This window comes from Apodemus sylvaticus, chromosome 11 (genome assembly GCF_947179515.1).
Source record: "Apodemus sylvaticus chromosome 11, mApoSyl1.1, whole genome shotgun sequence".
NCBI lineage: Eukaryota > Metazoa > Chordata > Mammalia > Rodentia > Muridae > Apodemus > Apodemus sylvaticus.
In genome coordinates this window covers 49,218,788-49,240,786 of record NC_067482.1, presented here as the reverse complement: position 1 = coordinate 49,240,786, position 21,999 = coordinate 49,218,788, and positions in this window count along the sequence as shown.

Below are 21,999 nucleotides of genomic sequence, written 5' to 3'. Positions count from 1 at the left end.
ATATAGCTGTCACCTGGGAGGCTCTACTAATGCATGAGAAATACAGAGGAGGACCCTCTCAGCTATCTATTGAACTGAGCACAGGGCCACCAATGGGGAACTAAAGAAATGAGGACTCAAGGAGCTGAAAGGGTTTGCAGCGCCATAGAAGGAACAATGATATGAGCTACTCAGTACTCCCAGAGTTCCCAGGGACAAAGACATCAACCAGATAATATTCAGGGTGTTACCCATGGCTCCAGATGCATAGGCAGCAGAAGATGGCCTTGTTGGACATCAAAGGGAGGAGAGGCCTTTGGTCCTGGAAAGGCTTGTTGCAACACTGTAGGGGAATACCAGGACAGGGAAGCAGGAGTGGGTTGATTGGGAAACAGGAAGGAGAGAAGGCTTATGGGACTTTCAGATGGGGGGGGGAGCACCAGGAAAGTGGAAATCATTTGAAATGTAAATAAAGAACATATCTAATAAAAAGATGTGTATTCACTTTGAGTAGGTTGATAATAATTACTTGGTTATCATTTAAATATTGTAAAACTAATTCCATGACAATGTTAAACTCTCGGAAAGTTTATTCTCATCTTTACCCTGTGCTTCCACTTGCAGTTTCATTAAAGTGCACACAGTGACATAGTGAGAGACAATGAAAAACTACTCTGCTCTCTAACTAAGAGTCACTCGCTGGAGAGGAGTCCCAAGAGATACAATGCAATGAGAGCAAGCACACTGGAACTCTCAGGGGGATCTTTGGACTCAATTTTCCAAGAGTGGCAGAAGAAAAGAACAGAGGTCTGTCAAGTTCCGGAAGATCATCACTGCCAGTCCCACGAGAAATGCGTAGAGAATGGGCATTGCTTTTGTAGCTTTTAAAGCAAGCCTACTCCAGTCTAATACTGCTGTCAGTGCCCATTAAACTGCACCATGACCTGCTTTAAAGAAAGAAATATTGGAAAGGCAAATGACAGCTTGAAATCTTCATACGTAGTGTCTGCATGGACCTGATGGGGGATAGAGAATAATTTTAGGCTTGAGGACTGCTGCTGAGCTACTGAGAATAAAGGACTCAGAAAGGACAATGGGTTTGAAGAATGAAGAGTTCTTACATTCAGCCCAACCTTTTACTGTAATTCAGTCTGAGATGCTGAAAATACCTTATATGTTACTGGTCCTTACAAAATTAGTATTCTCCAAACTTGCAAAAGACCTTTTGTATCTCTAGATTAGATAAAAAATATTTAATGTAATAAAGTCTTCATTTGCTTAAAAAAATTAAGGAAATTACAGAACTTACTAAGCTTAATCAAAATCACATGAAAAATTTTAACCTTTCAACTTGAATATTATGATTATTTTCTGCTATGAAAAAATATCATTGGTTCATTATGTTTTTACCAAGTTGATAATATAACAAAATAAACAAGAATCAGATTTAAAAAGTCTTCTAAAGCAATATACTTTAAAAATTATAATTGTAATGTTGGAAATTAAAAAGGATATTGCTTAAATTATGGAACTCCTATTATGAAATCTAACTATCTGAAAATTCTTAGCCTCTTAATGTTTTGAGAAAAGAGAAACAACTTTGTGTGTAAGCATATATAATATTTGTGTCTCTGTGCTCATAGATATATGCAGGTCTACTAAACTGTACACAGGTTGACTTCATGGGCACAGTATTACTCTATCAATCTCTCTATAAATTTAAAAATCTTTTTAAAAATACCTTTGTCTATATGTGTATATATTTTAGTGTAATAAAGTCTTCATTTGCTTAAAAGAATTAAGCAAATTACAGAACCTGCTAAGCTTAATGAAAATCACATGAGAAATTTTAACCTTTCAACTTGAATGTTATGATTATTTTCTGCCATGAAAAAATATTGTTGGCTCATTACAATGTTTTTACCAAGTTGATAATATAACAAAAAAAGAATTAAATTAAACCTTATATATATAATATAAACCTAATATATATATAATATATATATCTATGTAACATACCAAAGATATGCCTCATGCCTCTAGAGGACACCAAAATGCAGTCAAATCACTTGGAAGTGGACCTACCAATATCTGTGAGCTACCAACCATGTGGATGCACAGTAATTGAACCTCAGTCCTTTGCCAAAGCTTCCACTGCTCTAACCCATTTAAGCATCTTCCCCATGTGCCTTTAGCATACTTATTGAAAATTTGCTCACTAATTCATCTGGACAGACTGGCAACAAGTCCATGGTCATTGTTATATCTGTTTCCACAGCTTTGAAACAAGCCTTGCATTTTCTTAAATGATAGCTACCAATACTCAGGTAGTCATTCTAAGCTATCTTCCTAGCCAGGAATTATTTTATTAGTAGTAGCCAACATTTTTGAAAAATTTTTCATGAGTGCTCTTTCTGTATATTCAAGGTTATAAAATCTGATATGGTAATGTATTAGAGTATTTATTTATAGAAACTCAGAATCTTATTTTATTATATACCTAATTTCTTTTGCATAACATTTGATTAAAGTTATTAATACTAAATTTGATTGATTTGTCAGTATAATCTTATTTTATCTGAATTATATTTGTAACTTGCTTGCCATTTCTGCCATTCCCTTTGGAGGTCACATGAATATTCTTTTCTGTAGAAAATAGAGTAGATTAATTTAGGAGCAAGCTAAAAAGCTAAATACAGTATTTTCTGAAATTTTTAATTTTCACAAATCTTGTAAAATGATTCCATTGAAAAACATTCAACATCTTATTTTTATGCACATTAGATTGATATAAATGTGATGTATATGTTTCTAAACAATATTAATCTCTTAATATGAAGCATTATATATTTTAATATACGTCTGAAAAGTTTTCCTGCACATGTATATGTGCTCAGTAAGTATGCCTGGTGACTGTGGAGACCAGACAAGGAAGTTGAATCATCTGAAACTGGAGACACAGGGCATTATGATCTACTATATCATGCTTTGGACTCAAACATGACTCTTCTGCAATACTAACAATTCCTCTAACTGAAGGAACCATCTCCCCAGCTATAATCATGAGCTTTCAAAATCTACTATGGGTGTATCAACTCTCAATCAGTACTTATGTACAAATTTTCATTATTTTCAAGGACAATCTTATTTTAAAATTAAGGAATGCAGAGACGTACCAAAACTTTTACAAATTATTTCCAACTGATTTATTTTAGAAATCATTCAGATATCAAAATGAAATACTAAATGCCAGCCTCAAATTTATTGTAATATAGGTTTAAATTTTTTTTCATTCTTGGGACAGGGTTACTACAGTCATGAAATCTGGGATTTAAAGGCAAGAACATAAGGAAGCCAAATATATATCAGTAAAAACAAATTATTTAGAGAATGATTTAGAAAAAATGAAAATGTGATTGTTTTACTATTTCTTTTATACAGAGTACAATTGTTTGGAATGAAATTACACCAGCCTCACAGAAATAAGGCATGTAGCTGAGGAGGTGCCTTTTAGTATTTATGGCTTCCTAAAATTTCCGTTTAAAACATGGATTCCACCACAAATGACAGTCTTCTTACCCACGGCATGAGCCGCACATGAGCAGATACAAATTACAGGCATCTATCTGTATAGAACATATTCAACAGCAAATGCAAATGACATGTAGTGTTCTTGATTAAATATCTGTGTTAAAGTTTGTTATGGTAAAAACAAGATTGGAGATTACAAGTGCACTCTTAAAACAGCAAATGACAGAAGGACAAATGTATAGTAAAAACTGTAGTGCAAGACTGCTTTTGTTGTCTTAGCCAGTTCATTTTCATGATAAAAAAGAAAATAAGAAACAAGAAAAACAAGAAAACAAAGCTATCTCACCAATTTAATAAACTGCCTGGAGAATAAGAGTTGATAATAACATTTGCTATTCCCTTTATTTATTTTGTGCATGAATTTTAATATTGTTATATCATTTCCCTCTTTCCTTTTGTTCTTTCATTCACCCATATACACTTTCATGCTCACCTTCATGGCCTTGTTTTTACTTTGTTATATACCTGTATATATGTTTATATATATATTTAAATTATATTTTCATATATTCATATTATGTACTTATAAGTATATAAATATTACCTGGTGGGCCTGTACAATATTCCTTATATTTAGTTTTTCATGGCTGGCAATTTTGTACTACATAACTAATCATTGTGCTTTCTTCTCAAGTCACCATGGACTTTAAAAGTGACTGAACTAAAACTTTTATCACTTCTAAAAAAATTTTAGGAATCCTCTCTATGTTTTCCAAATTATTGCAAAATTCTTAATTTTGTGCTTTTGATACAAAAACTTATAAGAAAAGAAACTTAATCTTTCAAGACTCTTTAAAAACAGAATGGGGCCATGCAGTGGTGGTGCATGCCTTTAATCCCAGCACTTGGGAGTCAAAGGCAGGTAGATTCTGAGTTAGAGGCCAGCCTGGTCTACAGAGTGAGTTCCAGGACAGCCAGGGATATACAGAGAAACCCTATCTCAAAAAACCAAACCAAAACAAAGCAAACCAAAACAAAACAAAACAAAAAACAAAAAAACAAAACAAAACAAAAAAACCAGAATGAACAACATTAAGTAATTTGTTTAAGAATTTTATTTTTGTTTGAGTCCTAAAGATCCATTCTCAATCACACAAATGCACACAAGTACACAAGTGGGTGATGACTTGACAAATGTCTTTCTTTTATCATGTATGTTTTAATATGCGTGCTTTTTAGCTGTAATGCAATGACAGAACATTTATAATCTGTCTTCATAAGTAACATAAATATGTTTTGAAAAGGGTTTGTGAATCTATAATAGTTGCTTTCTATTTGTTCTCAAAAGAGGGGTCTCTGAAGACAATTAAGCAGGAGAGCTTCAAACCGTCCACTTGGACCAGTTGAGGAAATGAAATTCAAGGAGGTGAAAGCAAAGGGTGTCTGCTAGATTCTGAAAATACTGAAGAGATTAAGGAAGCAGATGCAACTGAAGCTCATAGGCCAGAGTGTTCTTGAAGGAAGGAAATCCACAAAGAAAGACGACCTGAAGGAGATTCCCTTCAGGTCTTAAGATCATGAACATCTAACCTTATAATGCACATATTGACTGATGCCCAAGAAGAAGGAAGAACAAAGTATGGATACTCTGGTCCTTAGAAGGGGGAACAAAATACCCACAGAAAGAGATACAGAGACAAAGTGTGGAGCAGACTCTAAGTGAAAGACCAACCAGTGACTACCCCACCTAGTGATCCATCCTATATTCAAAACCCAGACACTATTATCAATGCCCACAAGTGCTTGCTGACTGGAGCAGGATATAGCTGTCACCTGGGAGGCTCCACTAGTGCATAAAAAATTCAGAGGGGGCACTCTCAGCCAGCCATTGAACTGAGCAGAGAGTCCCCAATGGGGGAGCTAGAGAAGGGACACAAGAAGCTGAAGGGCTTTGCAATGCCATAGGAGGAAAAATGATATGAGTCACCCAGTATTCCCAGAGCTCCCAGGGACAAAGACATCAACCAGATAATACACATGATATTACCCATGGCTCCAGATGCATATTCAGCAGAGGATGACCTTGTTGGACATCAAAGGTAGGAGAGGTCCTTGTTCCTGGAAAGGCTTGTTGCAGCCAGTATAGGGGAATACCAAGACAGGGAAGCAGGAGAGGGTTGACTGTGGAATAGGGGAAGGGGAGATGGCTTATGGGACTTTTGGAGGAGGTGGAACAGGAAAGGGGAAATCATTTGAAATATAAATAAAGAATATATCTAATAGAAATAATAATAAAAATAAAAATAAATAAAAATATCACACACACACACACACACACACACACACACACACACATACACACACAAAGCTACCAAGCTCAAGAAGAATGCTGTGGAACTACCCATAGATGCCATGCACAGCCTAGAAGTGTTTCAGGTCACACCACCTAACATGAAAATACATTAAGACAATGACTATATATTCCTTCAGAGACTTTTAAGCACATGTTCCAGAGGCCTTTATTTCTTCTAATACGATGAAATATCTAGTAATCTGTAGTCATGTAAATTGTGACATATTCATCAAATGAAATACTTCTCAGTCAGAGAATCAAACAAAATATTGATAGATCTATGATTCAATTAAACTGAAGAAGGCAGGAAAAAAATCCTGTTTGAATTAGCTTCAGGCAATTCAAAAAACCAAGAAAATAGTAAAACTGCTTGCCTACAAGTTAGCTTTTGAAGGGTGGAAAGCTTAACAATGTTCATTACAATAGGAATAAAATACCATCTTTCTTTAATGATACATAGTCATAAAATTACAAAGTTAAGGCAAGGGACACTGTTAAAAGGACAAAACGGCAACCATCAAATTGGGAAAGGATATTCACCAACCCTACATCTGATAGAGGGCTAATATGCAATATATACAAAGAACTCAAGAAGTTAGACCCCAGGGAACCAAATAACCCTATTAAAAAATGGGGTACAGATCTAAACAAAGAATTTTCACCTGAAGAAATTCGGATGGCCAAGAGGCATCTTAAGAAGTGCTCAACATCATTAGTCATTAGGGAAATGCAAATCAAAAAACCCTGAGATTTCACCTTACACCAGTCAGAATGGCTAAGGTCAAAAACTCAGGAGACAGCAGGTGTTGGCGAGGATGTGGAGAAAGAGGAACACTCCTCCACTGCTGGTGGGGCTGTAAGATGGTATAACCACTTTGGAAATCAGTCTGGAGGTTCCTCAGAAAACTGGACATGACACTTCCGGAGGACCCTGCTATACCTCTCCTGGGCATATACCCAAAGGATTCCCTGGCATGCAATAAAGACACATGCTCCATTATGTTCATAGCAGCCTTATTTATAATAGCCAGAAGCTGGAAAGAACCCAGATGCCCCTCAAAGGAGGAATGGATACAGAAAATGTGGTATATTTACACAATGGAATGCTACTCAGCAATTAGAAACAATGAATTCACAAAATTTTTAGGCAAATGGTTTGATCTGGAAAATATCATCCTAAGTGAGGTAACCTAGTCACAAAAGAATACACATGGAATGCAATCTCTGATAAGTGGATATTAATTAGCCTAGAAGCCCTGAATACCCAAGGCACAAATCGCATAACAAATGACTCCCATGAAGAAATATGGAGAAGGTCCTGATCCTGGAAAGAACTGATCTAGCATTGGAGGGGAATATAAGGACAGAGAAAAAAATGGAGGGAGGTGATTGGAGAATGGATAGAGAGAAGAACGTTTATGGGACATATGGGGAGGGGGGATCCTGGAAAGGGAAAATCATTTGGAATGTAAACAAAGAATATAGAAAATAAAAACATTAAAAAAATAAAACAAAGCTTAAAAAATAGAAAAAATAGCATAGTCTTATTTATAAATATTAATGTTAACTTTAAGAATAATGATTGACTTTGTATATTGCTTTTATGTACTTATCAAACAGACCAAACTTTCACATATAAAAAATGCAAGTCTGGAGGTGGTGGCACATACCTTTAATCCCAGCACTTGGGAGGCAGAGGCAGAGGCATATGGATTTCTGAGTTCGAGGCCAGCCTGGTCTACAGAGTGAGTTCCAGGACAGCCAGGGCTACACAGAGAAACCCTGTCTCGAAAGAACAACAACAACAAAAAAATGTTAAGTGGCTTTAGTGGAGGAACAATATTTTGATTTACATTTGATATATGTTTCTAATGGCGGGTGTTATTGTGTTAGTAAAGTGGCAGTTGCCTCTATGGTCATATGTGTTTGTCAATTTTTGTAAACAGACATTTCATAATTCATTGTTCTTTTATGAGGTTCCAGAAACCATCAATGTTGCAGGCACCATTACCCACGAAATAGAAAACATAACATTTAACCTGCCTGTAATGAGATTTCACAAGCACATTTAATTCACACACATAAACTTCAGAGGGAAAAGAGAATATTGCTCTCTAATAGTTTTTCTGGGAAAATAAAAAAGTTCACATTGCTTTCTGTCACATATTTGCTTCTTAGATGCTCCTTCATGAAATTAAAAAAAAAGTGCTGATTGGTGTATCAGCTAGAAAATGAGCTGCAATTTCTCCATCAATTCTCTTCTAACATTGCATATATAATTTTTTCTAACCTATGTGACTTAAAGGCTGCCAGGCTCATACATAGTCATAAGGTAAACAACTTTTTAAGAATACTACTTTACATGTAACAAAATAACATTGTAACAAATTTATAAATGTCAAATAAGGATATAATTCTATGTGAATTTAATTATCTCCCTCACAGAAAGCTTTTCTAATAACAAAAACAAGAAATAGTGACTATTTACTGTTGTTATTATTGACACAATGTTATTATTTACACAATGAATTTAAACTACAATTTTAAGGATGACAGACGTGGGTTTGCTATAGCTGCTTAACAACTATTTACTGTTGTTATTATTGATACAATGAATTTAAACTAAAATGAAAGAACTTCTTAATTGACTAAATAAACGGGTTATGAAGAGATAAATTACACCACTTATAACCTAAAAGAATTTGTGAAAATAAATAGAAAATAATATTAACACGAACAAATTAAATATTGGGCACATCAGACTAAGTAAAACCCCTAGGAATGATTTGTTAAATTTGGGAATCTACAAGATTTATTTCTTTATCAACCCATTCAAAATTTAGATTTTAGTATAAAGTCATTTCAGGGAAGTCATTGTAATGTCATCAATTAGTGTAAATGCAATTTTTTTTCTTGACTCTTGTATACATTTACAAAATGCAAAGTGGCATTTTAAATGTGTAGATGGCTGGTATTGAGTTACATATCACCTAGGCAACACTTCATCCTTCCTAATTCATATTTAATATGTATCATTAATATAGGAAAACGACTCTCAAATGTGCTAGAGCCACACAAGCATGGTTGAGAAAACACAAGGATTCATCCTTTTGACTGAGGGTCTGCCCTTGGCCACAGAATCCCACAGTTTGCCCTTGAGATATAGTCTCACACCATTCTGCATTCTATAGCTCCATCTTGTGTCATTCCGTTATTTACAATTGCTTTCCTTTTTTTTTTTTTTCTGGTGTGCTCATAATTATACTTTTGCTCTCAGAGGACACTGAAGGACGACAAAAGTGGGTGTGCTGTAGCTGCCTGAGCAAATACTTTGCACAAGCGGTAACAGTAAACAGATGGGTGGTGCAGCTACTGTGCAGTGCATTTGATGACCATTCCATCAAACTCCCTGGTAAACAGTGAAACTCTAGTTTAACCTTGAGTGTCTGTCTCCTTCACTTCAAGCTCATGTGTGATAAGGAACATCAGCAGAGCATTGCAGTGGCCAGCTGCTTTGATCTTCAGCAGCTTATTAAACTAATCCTTTTAGTTTGGGTTCATTTTTAACAAACAAATTGATCCTGACAGTAGATCTTTATAATCAGTGAGCTTGTCTTCAGGAGTGTCAGATTTCATAGATAATAGTCTGACTTGTTTCTTAAAGTATTACTGTAAACATGGATTTTGATTTCTTGTTCTTAGGGTGTTTAGCAAGTTAAAGGTAAATGCAAACACAGATTCAATATAGGACATATGTCCTTAGAGTTCTTGAGATAAGACAACTGCATGGGGAAAGCTGAACGCCACAGAAAATATAAGATGATGAATTAAAAAGAAAAGAATTTAATCTGGTTTCTTAAGTAGTTTATCATTGATAAGTATTACAAAAACATTATTGGCAAATTGCATCCTCTTTTTTTGCATGTTGCTGTAAACATTTAAATTACTATACATATTTATTTAGCCTTTTGGAGCTTTCCACACTATATGGAGGAGATAATATAGAAAAATCTATGGGAGTTGGTTTTCTCCTACCATATATGTAGTGGAGAAGAGAATTGAAGCTAGATTGTTAGGTGAAGAAGCCAGTGAATTTACATGGTGATTCAAAACCATGCTCTTGTTTCATTTTAACTGAACATAATTTTATGCATTATCTTTATAAATCTCTTCACTGACTTTAATGAACGTATAAAATGATCTGCTTTCCCCCATAAAATTAATATCATCCTAACTTTAGAAGATAAAACATAAATAATGTTTGCTAAACATGAATAAGGTAAAATTAAAGTCCCCTTATTAATACTATTTCATGTTAAGACAATTATTTAACTTAGCAAAAATTAATTGTTAAAAACAAAGTCATTTCAAAAATGGGAACCTTTGTTAAAAAGCCTATGTTGTTACTTACTTGTGTGCATTCCGTATTTGTGCAGAAACACCTGGGCATGAGTTGAGTTATTGTAGAGTGGAGAGGCTGAGTCATTAGCATGTTCACTTTCACTCTCTGCTTTTGGCAGTGGATGAATTTTTTCTTCAAATTCCTGCTACCTTGACCTGCTCATAGTGATGCACCATAACTTGGGGAATTGGAAGGCAAAATAATTTCTCCCTAAGTTGCTTTGCATTATTATAAGTTGCTATTGGTATTATTGGTATTATTGGTATTATTCTTATACCAGAAATGAAGCTAATGAATGTCATGATGCATTAAAAATGTACAGTATGTCACATATGATAGAAAGATTTTTTATTAATAGCATTAAGGACATAAGATATATCAATAGTGAATTTTAAAAAACTGGTATCCCATCTAGTATAAGAAATTTAAATGAATTGTAAGAAATTACAGAAAAATTTCTGGAATCATTTAATAATCCAAATGTGTCCAGTTGATGAAATATTATATTGATAAAGAATAATATCACATTTTTTGAAAACATGGATTTTGTTTCTTTAAAAAAAATTTATGCATAGATGGGTGGTAATGCCATACTACTTTAATCCCAGCCATTAAGAGGCAGAGCAGATGAATCTATGATTTGGAGGCCAGCAAGTTCAAGGACACCCAGGGCTATACAGAGAAAACTTGTCCTTAGTCATCAAGGAAAATCAAATCACAACAACTCTGAGTTTCCATCTTCCACCAATCAGAATGGTGAAGGTCAAAAACTCAAGTGACAGCACATGCTGGTGAGGATATGGAGCAAGGGGAACACTCCTCCAATGCTGGTAGCAATGGAAACTTGTACAACCATTCTGGAAATTAATTTGGTGGTTCCTCAGAAAACTGGAAATAGTTCTACCTCAAGACCTGGCTGTATTATTTCTGGGAATATACTCAAAAGATGTTGTACCATACAACAAGGACACTTGTTCAATTATCTTCAGATATATTTTTAAGAGGCAGAAACTGGAAGTAACCTAGATCTAGGTCAATCAAAGAATCCATCATGATCAAGAAGGCTTCATCCCAAGGATGTAGAAATGTTTCAGTATATAGAAATCCATCAACATAGTCCACTATATAAACAAACTCTAAGAAAAAAAATCACACGATCATCTCTTTAGATGCTGAGAAAGCATTTGACAAAATTCAACACCCCTTCATTATAAAAGTCTTGGAAAAATGAGGAATTCAAGGTCCATACCTAAATATACACACCAATCCAGTAGCCAACATCAAACTACATGGAGAGAAATTTGAAGCAATTCCACTAAAATCAGGGAATAGACAAGGCTTCCCACTCTCTCCCTACCTATTCAATATAGTACATGAAGTTCTAGACAAAGCAATTAGACAACAAAAGGAAGTTAAAAGGATACAAATTCAAAAGGAAGAAGTCAAAATATTACTATTTGCAGATGATATGATAGTATACTTAAGGGGCTGCAAAAATTCCCACCAGAGAACTCCTAACCTGATAAACAACTTCAGCAAAGTGGATGATTATAAAATTAACTCAAATCCTCTACTCAAAGGATAAAGAGACTGAGAAAGAAATAAGGGAAATGACACCCTTCACAATAGTCACAATTAATATCAAATATTTGGTTAGTGTGACTCTAACCAGACAAGTAAAAGATCTGTATGAGAAGAACTTGTATTTGAAGAAAGAAATCGAAGATTTCAGAAGATGGAAACATCTCCCATGCTCATAGATAGGCAGGAATAATACAGTAAAAATGGCCATCTTGCCAAAAGCAATCTACTGATTCAATGAAACCCTCGGCAAAATTCCAATTCAACTCTTCATAGAGTTAGAAAGAGCAATTTGCAAATTCATTTTCTCAAAATTCAAATTCTCAAGAATAAAAGAACTTCTGGGGGAATCCCCATCCCTGACCACAAGCTGTATAACTTATCTTTTTAATACAAGTTTTACTTTTTGACTAAATTTAGTTTATTATATATTGTCATTTAATACAATTTTAAATTTAAATATATTTTGATCATTTTTCCTCTTGCTTCCTGATGATCTTCCTTCCTTACCCAGTCAACTTTCAGTTCATTATCTTGAAACAAATGAAAATACCAATGCAAAACAAAACCCCCAAGCTAAGAAAACAAAATAGAATCACTCCTACAAAAATAAAATAAAATAAAATAAAAACCAACCAGATCAACAAAACACACCACACTATAACCAAATAAACACAAACACACACACATACACACACACACACACACACACACACACTCCAATGACTTTGGCATTCATATGATGGCATTCACATGAAGCAGACAGCCTTTCTGTCTGTGTTTAAAGCTATTGACCAAGGAGTTTCCAGGTTCCTACAGGGGCTACTGCCAAAGGCATCCAGCGATTAAAGAAGTTACACAGCACACGTTTTTTCTGAGGAAACAAAGTTTAACATACTGGGGCTGGCGGCAATCTCTATGGTCAGCAGTAAAACTGTTAACTCTTCTTGGGGTCAGCGAGAAAGAGAAGAAGAGAGAAAATTTACATGTACACACACACACACACGCATACACACACACACACACACCACAGTTGATGGATGGGGGAAAAAGGTTGCAGCCACATAACACCAATTTTTATTCTTCTGAAGCTTGAATATCCCAAGAAAATCTTTCAAGCAGTATACAATTATAATGTAATTGCATTTCAGTTTTCTTCTAATAAATGATTATGAAAAACAATATGTATTCCAAATCAAATACAAGAATTAACATTATATAATACAGGGAAAGAGAAAAAATGATTATCAAAACCCACATACATTCACAAACAACTTGTTATAGATTAACAACGTGTAATCAAGTAAGATAGTTTTCTCAGACAGTTTCTCTTACTGGCAGGCAGCAATTTGTGGTCACAAATAAAGAAGTAATTATTTTATTCATCTTTCAAACTAATCTTGTAAAAATATTAAAAGAAACACATACCTAAATTTTTAAATAAAAATTAGTCATATCAAGATTAAGTCCTCAAAATTCACCATCTACTTATCAATTCTTAATAAATAATATTAGGAGGCTGAGGGCAAAAACTAAAATACAAAATCAATTATCACCATTTCAGCTTCAGAGAGAGTCACGTCAGCCAGTGCTGTCATTGTCCTGGTTCCCTGATCAAAAAGGGTCCCTAGCTTAACTTAATAAAGTTAATAAAAGTGTGTCTCTTGAACTTCATATTGTTCCCCAAGATTTTTTACATCACAGACAGTAGTAAAAATGTTTTCTAAGGGTGGTAGTCATTGTTGACAATCTAAATATTTAAATTTTTCTCTAGGGTGATGATAGAATCATTAATCTGCTCCAGCTGGAATTCCTGGAAGCGATCCAGCATTACTATTGTGAATGTCAGAGATTATGCCCAGTGAGGGACTGAAAGTCCCTTCAAGTTTTAACATGATTCTTAGATTAAGACTGGTGTGAGGACAGCAAGCAGGGAAGAACTCTATAACAACATATAGTCCTCAGGACACATAGGCCTAAGGGATGTGCCACATAGAGGCCCATTCATGGGGCTGTGGAAAGGTAAGGGCTGCATTCTATGAGTTGTAAAGCCATTTTTGGTTCTTCTTGTGTCACTCTTGGCATACACACACACACACACACACACACAACCTGTGGAAAATCTTACATGTTGGTCAACTATCCTGAACATGAGGCCTATGCCGGATTGTTTGATATAACCACTGTCACTCTATTGTAGAAGACTTATTTTTCTTCTTCAAGCAGGTGTAAGTGACAGTTCAGTTATTAACCTTTAACTGAGATGGCTAGGTTTTATTTCTTACTTCATTTTTTTTAGAAATAAAACAACATAAACTACAATATAATTAACAAAACCAACACCTAGCATTTGGACTCAATCTACCAACAAGAGCAAAAAGAATAAGAAGATAGCATAAGGATCAGAGACCCACTGATTCACATAATCACATAATTCACATAATGAACCAATCAGGAATCCCATAAAAACAATAAATGAGAAGCCATAAAGTAACTGCAGCGGACCAAATACAGACGTGTGCCAAGCCCTGTATAAGCATTGGTCTCTGTGGGTTTAAATGAGTTTGTGTTCTTGCCATCTTCGATGCTCACTGGTTCTTACACTATTTCTGCCCCCCTATTTCTCAGGAGTCCTTTCAACTCTGAGGAACAGTATTTGATGGAGTAATCTCCTTTAGGGTGGTGTTTGAAGGTCACATATGCTGTGTAATGTCTGGCTGTGGGTCTCTATATTTATCCCCATTGCAGGAGGAAGCTTCTCACATGGCAACTTAATAAGGCACTCTTCTATGAGTATGACAGAATATAACTAGGAGTCATGTTATCCCTAATTTTGTAGGCCAATATTTATTTACACATAACTCCCTGGACTACCTAGTATCAGGTTTTCAGTCAAATAAGTAGTGCCAGCTATTGGTTCCAAATAGCATAACTATAGGGAAGGAAGAGATTTAACTGATTAAGAAAGGAAATAGAAAAGTCATGGATAGATGGAGGACAGGGATTGGCATGGGAGGATAAAGTGTGGAGGGGGAGAAATGAGGAGTTGTAGTAGGGAATAAAGGGGAGAAAATTAAAATTAACTATGCATTTATGAGATTTGATATAAATGAATGACTAAATAATGGGGAAGAGAAGATTCCAATTGGCTACCTCTTAGCTCCCAATGAAATTTCTAGTACTGACTCTAAGTTACACCCAACTGATCTCTGGGCCAACAGTGGCCCATAGGAATCCAGAAACAATTCAGGTTATTGCTAAGATTATGTAGGTTATTCTCCATAAACTGACAGCAAGGTCGCACTGCTGAAGACATCACCTACACAACTTATTTGAGATGAAGATGTCAAACTGTGCCTACATAGAGGTTTCACCCCTATGTTTCTTTGATATGTTACAGGAACATTGTCTGCAGACTCTTAAAAGTGAAACATTAACAAAAGCTTTGTCTGCAATGGTGTACTGTCTGTAAGATCCACAGAGGTAGAGGTAACACAAACTTGTAAAGGAGTAATGAACCAATAACTGATTTGACTTGATACCCACTTAGCAAGACCACACCCATACGAGTTAATGTCTTAGTTTTTAATCCGGATTTGAAAAATCACATTCCAAAAGCTGAGTCACTGTTGAAAATTCTGTATTTACATTATTCAATGCATTACATATAAAAAATATAAACAAAACACCAAGATTTGGTGAATTTCAAATTATGGTATGTATAGACTATATCATAGCCTCAGAAATAAAAAGATGAATTTCTTAAAGAAATTTGGAAAAGCTAAAATGCAGAAATACTATTTAAGTAACTTATTTATTCAATGTATGATTTATATTACAAGCATGTATCCATATATCTATTTATTTAATTTAGTACTTGTGTGTATGTGAGGGAATGCATGCTCTGTAATTCCTATGGAAATCAGAGGTCAATTTGCTAGGATTAGTTTCTTTCTTCTAAGGTAGGAGTTCCAAGTATTGCATTCAGAATCGCAGGCTTGGTGTCAATTACTTCAAGGTTGAGTCATATCACTGACCCTTAATTTATGTGTTTAAAGAATGTAGCATTTTTTTCTTTCTTTTGTTTAATATGTGAAATATTTAAGTAAGGTGATAATTGTCAAGAAAGTTTAATAAAAGGTTACCTCTATAAACAAGGCACTTTTTTTTTATTTAACCTTGTATTATTCGATATATTTTTTATTTACATTTCAAATGATTTCCCCTTTTCTAGCCCCCCCACTCCCCGAAAGTCCCATGAGCCCCCTTCTCTCCCTCTATCCTCCCACCCACCCCTTTAAAAATATATTTAGCTTCAAGTTTGTTTAATATTTGTAAAATAATTCATTGAGGCTCTGTATTAGTTTAGATATATAAAACACATTCTAGAAATTTAAGTGCCAATAAGAATAACTGCTTAATATGAATGAAAACATAATAAGATCCAGAATTTTAAGTAGAAAAGCATATTTCATGCAGTTTATCAGTAAATAGTAGGAGGTTTAATTTGATAGCCTAGAAGCACTTCTGAGTGATATATTTGCTTGTGTAATCAGAACATTATGAAGTAGATTCCTATTTTTACACATTCAGCTAGTATATCACATCTGAGGGTGTGGGAATGAGTTTCACTAGAAAATGTGTCTATGTGTGTGAAAATTTTCAAAAATTAAAAATTGCTGGGCGGCGGCGGCGGCGGCGGTAGCAGTGGCTGCTCCAGCTGAAGGGCCATCAGCAGTGGAACCAAGGCGACACAGGGTCCAGTTAGGCCCTGCGCCCACGACCACTGACCTTCGCTGACCAGCCGGGCGGCAAGCAACTGCGGTTCTGCGGAGCCTTTCGCTGCACGGAAGCCACTTCAGAACTCGGCTGCCCGCCAGTCAGGAGAGACTCACCGCCATCTTGATCCCGGGCTCCAGAGATCCGTCAGACTGAGGTACACAAACATAATCCTAGGCCCAACACCGCAGGGGTCTGAGCCAGACGGGCGTTGGCCTGCACCCAGGCCCTGGGCTGTTTGAGTGGCCATCGGGGCGCCAACCCAGCCAGGAGTTTTTTTTTTGCCCCGGCCGGTGCACGCGCCGCCATTTTGCCTACAGGAGCCAGAGTGCTCCGGAGGGCAGAGACTGCTAACAAGCGTAGCCTGAGGCTAACAAAACGGGGGTCTAGGCCCCAAAAGGCACAGGACTGACCCCAAGAACTGGGCGGCTTGGTGGGCCATCTGTGTGTCAACCAGCCCAGGAGGTTATTAGCACAACAGACTCTCCCGGTGCTTTCGCGGAGCGCGGACGCGCACGCCCGCCATCCGGGTCACCTGGCGGACCCAAATAACAGACATAGCCCTAGGGGAACTTTGCTCGGACCTTGGCCTCCCAGGCGTTTGCCTGGACTCAGGGCCCAGGCGACAAGGCTAACCTAGTGTGCGCCAGCCCGGTTGGGGAAATCGGCTGCCCAGCGGAGTGAGCGGAGCACAGGGGAGGTCACAGCAACATTCACCTTCGGAGCTCCCTGGGGGTGCACACGGGTTCCACCTGGTCCACAGACACAATCTGGGGCAAGGCCTCAGGCAGAAGCCCCCAGCTCAACTCTCTCCGCTTCAGATCAGCCTGGGTGGCCGCCACATCTCCAGGTCCCTCAAGAGGCTAGTGGGGGCTTCCGGGCGGCCAGCTGGGAGAAGTCGGTGTGCTCCAATAAATCCTGCGGGCCCCAGCGGGAGCCTTCAGGTGCCTGCTTCGGGATCTGAACAGCCTGGACAACAGCACCCTGTCTATAGGCAGTGCAGAGTGTAAGCTGTGCACCAGAGGCCAACGGGGAAGGGGCAGCTTGCACTGGTGAGTCCAGCACTGACAAGACCAAGTAACACCAGTGAGAGCTAGATGGCAAAAGGCAAACGCAGAAACGTCACTAACAGAAATCAAGGCAATATGGCAACATCTGAACCAAATTCTCCTCTACCAGCAAGTCCTGGATACCCCATCACACCAGTAAAACAAGATTTGGATTTAAAATCACTGGTCATGATGCTGGTACAGGAACACATGAAGGACATTGAGGAGAAAATGGATCAAAAGTTAGAAGCCCTTGCAAGGGAAACACAAAAATCATTGAAAGAAATCCAGGAGAATACAAAAGCCAACAAGGAGGAAATGCAAAAAACACTTAAAGAAATACAGGAGAACTTTGCTCAACAGGCTGAGGTCATGAAAGACGAAACACAAAAATCTCTTAAAGAAATACAGGAGAACTTTGGTCAACAGGCTGAGCTCATGAAAGAGGAAACACAAAAATCTCTTAAAGAATTACAGGAAAACACAAACATGCAAGGGAAGGAGCTAAGCAAAACCATCCAGGATCTAAAATCAGAAGTAGAAACAACTAAGAAAACTCAAAGGGAGACAACTTTGGAGATAGAAAGCCTTGGGAAGAAATCAGGGGACAGAGATGCAAATATCAACAACAGAATACAAGAGATAGAAGAAAGAATCTCAGATGCTGAAGATTCCATAGAAACCATGGACTCAACAGTTAAAGAAAATGCAAAGTGCAAAAAGCTTGTAACCCAAAATATCCAGGAAATCCAGGACACAATGAGAAGACCAAACCTAAGGATTATAGGCATAGATGAGAGTGAAGATTTACAACTTAAAGGGCCAGCAAATATCTTCAATAAAATTATGGAAGAAAACTTCCCTAACCTAAAGAGAGAGATGCCCATGAATATACAAGAAGCCTACAGAACTCCAAACAGACTGGACCAGAACAGAAATACTTCCCGTCACATAATAATCAAAACACCAAATGTTCTAAACAAAGAAAGAATACTAAAGGCAGTAAGAGAAAAAGGCCAAGTAACATATAAAGGAAGACCTATCAGAATCACAGCAGACTTTTCACCTGAGACTATGAAGGCTAGAAGGTCCTGGGCAGATCTCATGCAGACTCTAAGAGAACACAAATGCCAACCAAAACTACTATATCCAGCAAAACTCTCAATCACCATAGATGGAGAAACTAAGATATTTCACGACAAAACCAAGTTCACCCAATATCTATCCACAAACCCAGCCCTAAAAAGGATAATAGGAGGACAACACCAATACAAGGAGGGAAACTCCACCCTGAAAAAAGCAAGATAGTAACCTTTCATCAAACCCAAATAAGTTAAGCAATCAAATTTAAAAAATAACGTCAAAAATGATAGGAAGTAACAATCACTATTCCTTAATATCTCTTAACATCAATGGACTCAATGCCCCAATAAAAAGACACAGACTAACTGACTGGATACGTAAACAGGACCCTACATTTTGCTGCTTACAGGAAACACACCTCAGGGTCAAAGACAAACACTACCTTAGAGTAAAAGGCTGGAAGACAATTTTACAAGCAAATGGTCTCAGGAAACAAGCTGGAGTAGCCATTTTAATATCAGATAAAATTGACTTTCAACCCAAAGTCATCAAAAGAGACTCTGAGGGACACTTCTTGCTGGTCAAAGGAAAAATACAACAAGAAGAACTCTCAATCCTGAACATCTATGCTCCAAATGCAAGGGCACCCTCTTTCATAAAAGAAACTTTATTAAAACTCAAAGCACACATTGCACCTAACACAATAATTGTGGGTGACTTCAACACTGCACTTTCCTCAATGGACCGATCAGGAAAACAGAAACTAAACAAGGACACAATGAAATTAATTGAAGCTTTGGACCAATTAGATTTAACTGATATATATAGAACATTCTATCCTAAAACAAAAGAATATACCTTTTTTTCAGCACCTCATGGTACCTTCTCCAAAATCGACCATATAATTGGTCACAAGACAGACCTCAACAAATATAAAAAGATAGAACTAATCCCATGCCTCCTATCTGATCACTATGGAATAAAAGTGGTCTTCAATAGCAACAGAAACAACAGAAAACCCACAAACACGTGGAGATTGAACAATACTCTACTCAATGACACCTTGGTCAAGGAAGAAATAAAGAAAGAAATTAAAGACTTTTTAGAACACAATGAAAATGAAAACACAACATACCCAAATCTATGGGACACAATGAAAGCAGTGCTAAGAGGAAAACTCATAGCCCTGAGTGCCTCCAAAAAGAAAATGGAGAGAGCATACATTACCAACTTAATGACACACCTGAAAGCCCTAGAACAAAAAGAAGCTATTTCACCCAGGAGGAGTAGAAGGCAGGAAATCATCAAACTCAGGGCCGAAATCAATCAAGTAGAAACAAAGAGAACCATACAAAAAATCAACAAAACTAGGAGCTGGTTCTTTGAGAAAATCAACAAGATAGATAAACCCTTAGCCAGACTGACCAAAGGGCACAGAGAAAGTATCCAAATTAACAAACTTAGAAATGAAAAGGGAGACATAACAACGGAAACTGAGGAAATCCAAAAAATCATCAGATCCTACTACAAGAGCCTGTACTCAACACAACTGGAGAATCTGGAGGAAATGGACAATTTCCTTGACAGATACCAAATACCAAAATTAAATCAGGACCAACTAGACCATCTAAACAGTCCCATAAAGCCTAAAGAAATAGAAGGAGTCATAGAAAGTCTTCCAACCAAAAAAAGCACAGGACCAGATGGTTTCAGTGCAGAATTCTACCAGACCTTCAAAGAAGAGTTAACACCAATACTCTTCAAACTATTCCACAAAATAGAAACAGAAGGAACACTACCCAATTCCTTCTACGAAGCCACAATTACGCTGATACCAAAGCCACACAAAGATCCAACAAAGAAAGAGAACTTCAGACCAATTTCCCTTATGAACATCGATGCAAAAATACTCAACAAAATTCTTGCCAACCGAATCCAAGAACACATCAAAACGATCATCCACCATGATCAAGCAGGCTTTATCCCGGGAATGCAGGGTTGGTTCAATATACGGAAATCCATCAATACAATCCACTACATAAACAAACTCAAAGAACAAAACCACATGGTCATTTCATTGGATGCTGAAAAAGCATTTGACAAAATTCAGCATCCTTTCATGCTTAAAGTCTTGGAGAGAACAGGAATTCAAGGCCCATACCTAAACATAGTAAAAGCAATATACAGCAAACCGGTAGCCAGCATCAAACTAAACGGAGAGAAACTTGAAGCAATCCCACTGAAATCAGGGACCAGACAAGGCTGCCCCCTTTCTCCTTATCTTTTCAATATTGTACTTGAGGTACTAGCTCGGGCAATTCGACAACATAAGGAGGTCAAAGGGATACAAATTGGAAAGGAGGAAGTCAAACTATCATTATTTGCAGACGACATGATCGTCTACCTAAGTGACCCAAAGAACTCCACTAGAGAGCTCCTACAGCTGATAAACAACTTCAGCAAAGTGGCAGGTTACAAAATCAACTCAAGCAAATCAGTGGCCTTCCTATACTCAAAGGATAAGCAGGCTGAGAAAGAAATTAGGGAAATGACCCCCTTCACAATAGCCACAAACAGTATAAAGTATCTTGGGGTGACTCTTACCAAACATGCGAAAGATCTGTATGGCAAGAACTTCAAGACTCTGAAGAAGGAAATGGAAGAAGACCTCAAAAAATGGGAAAACCTCCCATGCTCATGGATCGGTAGAATCAATATAGTTAAAATGGCCATTTTGCCTAAAGCACTATACAGATTCAATGCAATACCCATCAAAATCCCAACTCAATTCTTCACAGAGTTAGAAAGAGCAATTATCAAATTCATCTGGAACAACAAAAAACCCAGGATAGCTAAAACTATTCTCAGCAACAAAAGAAAATCTGGGGGAATCAGTATCCCTGACCTCAAGCAATACTACAGAGCAATAGTGTTAAAAACTGCATGGTATTGGTACAGTGACAGGCAGGAGGATCAATGGAACAGGATTGAAGATCCAGAAATGAACCCACACACCTATGGCCACTTGATCCTCGACAAAGAGGCTGAAAACATCCAATGGAAAAAAGATAGCCTTTTCAACAAATGGTGCTGGTTCAACTGGAGGTCAGCATGCAGAAGAATGCGAATTGATCCATCCTTGTCTCCTTGTACTAAGCTCAAATCCAAATGGATCAAGGACCTCCACATAAAGCCAGACACTCTGAAGCTAATAGAAAAGAAACTGGGGAAGACCCTTGAGG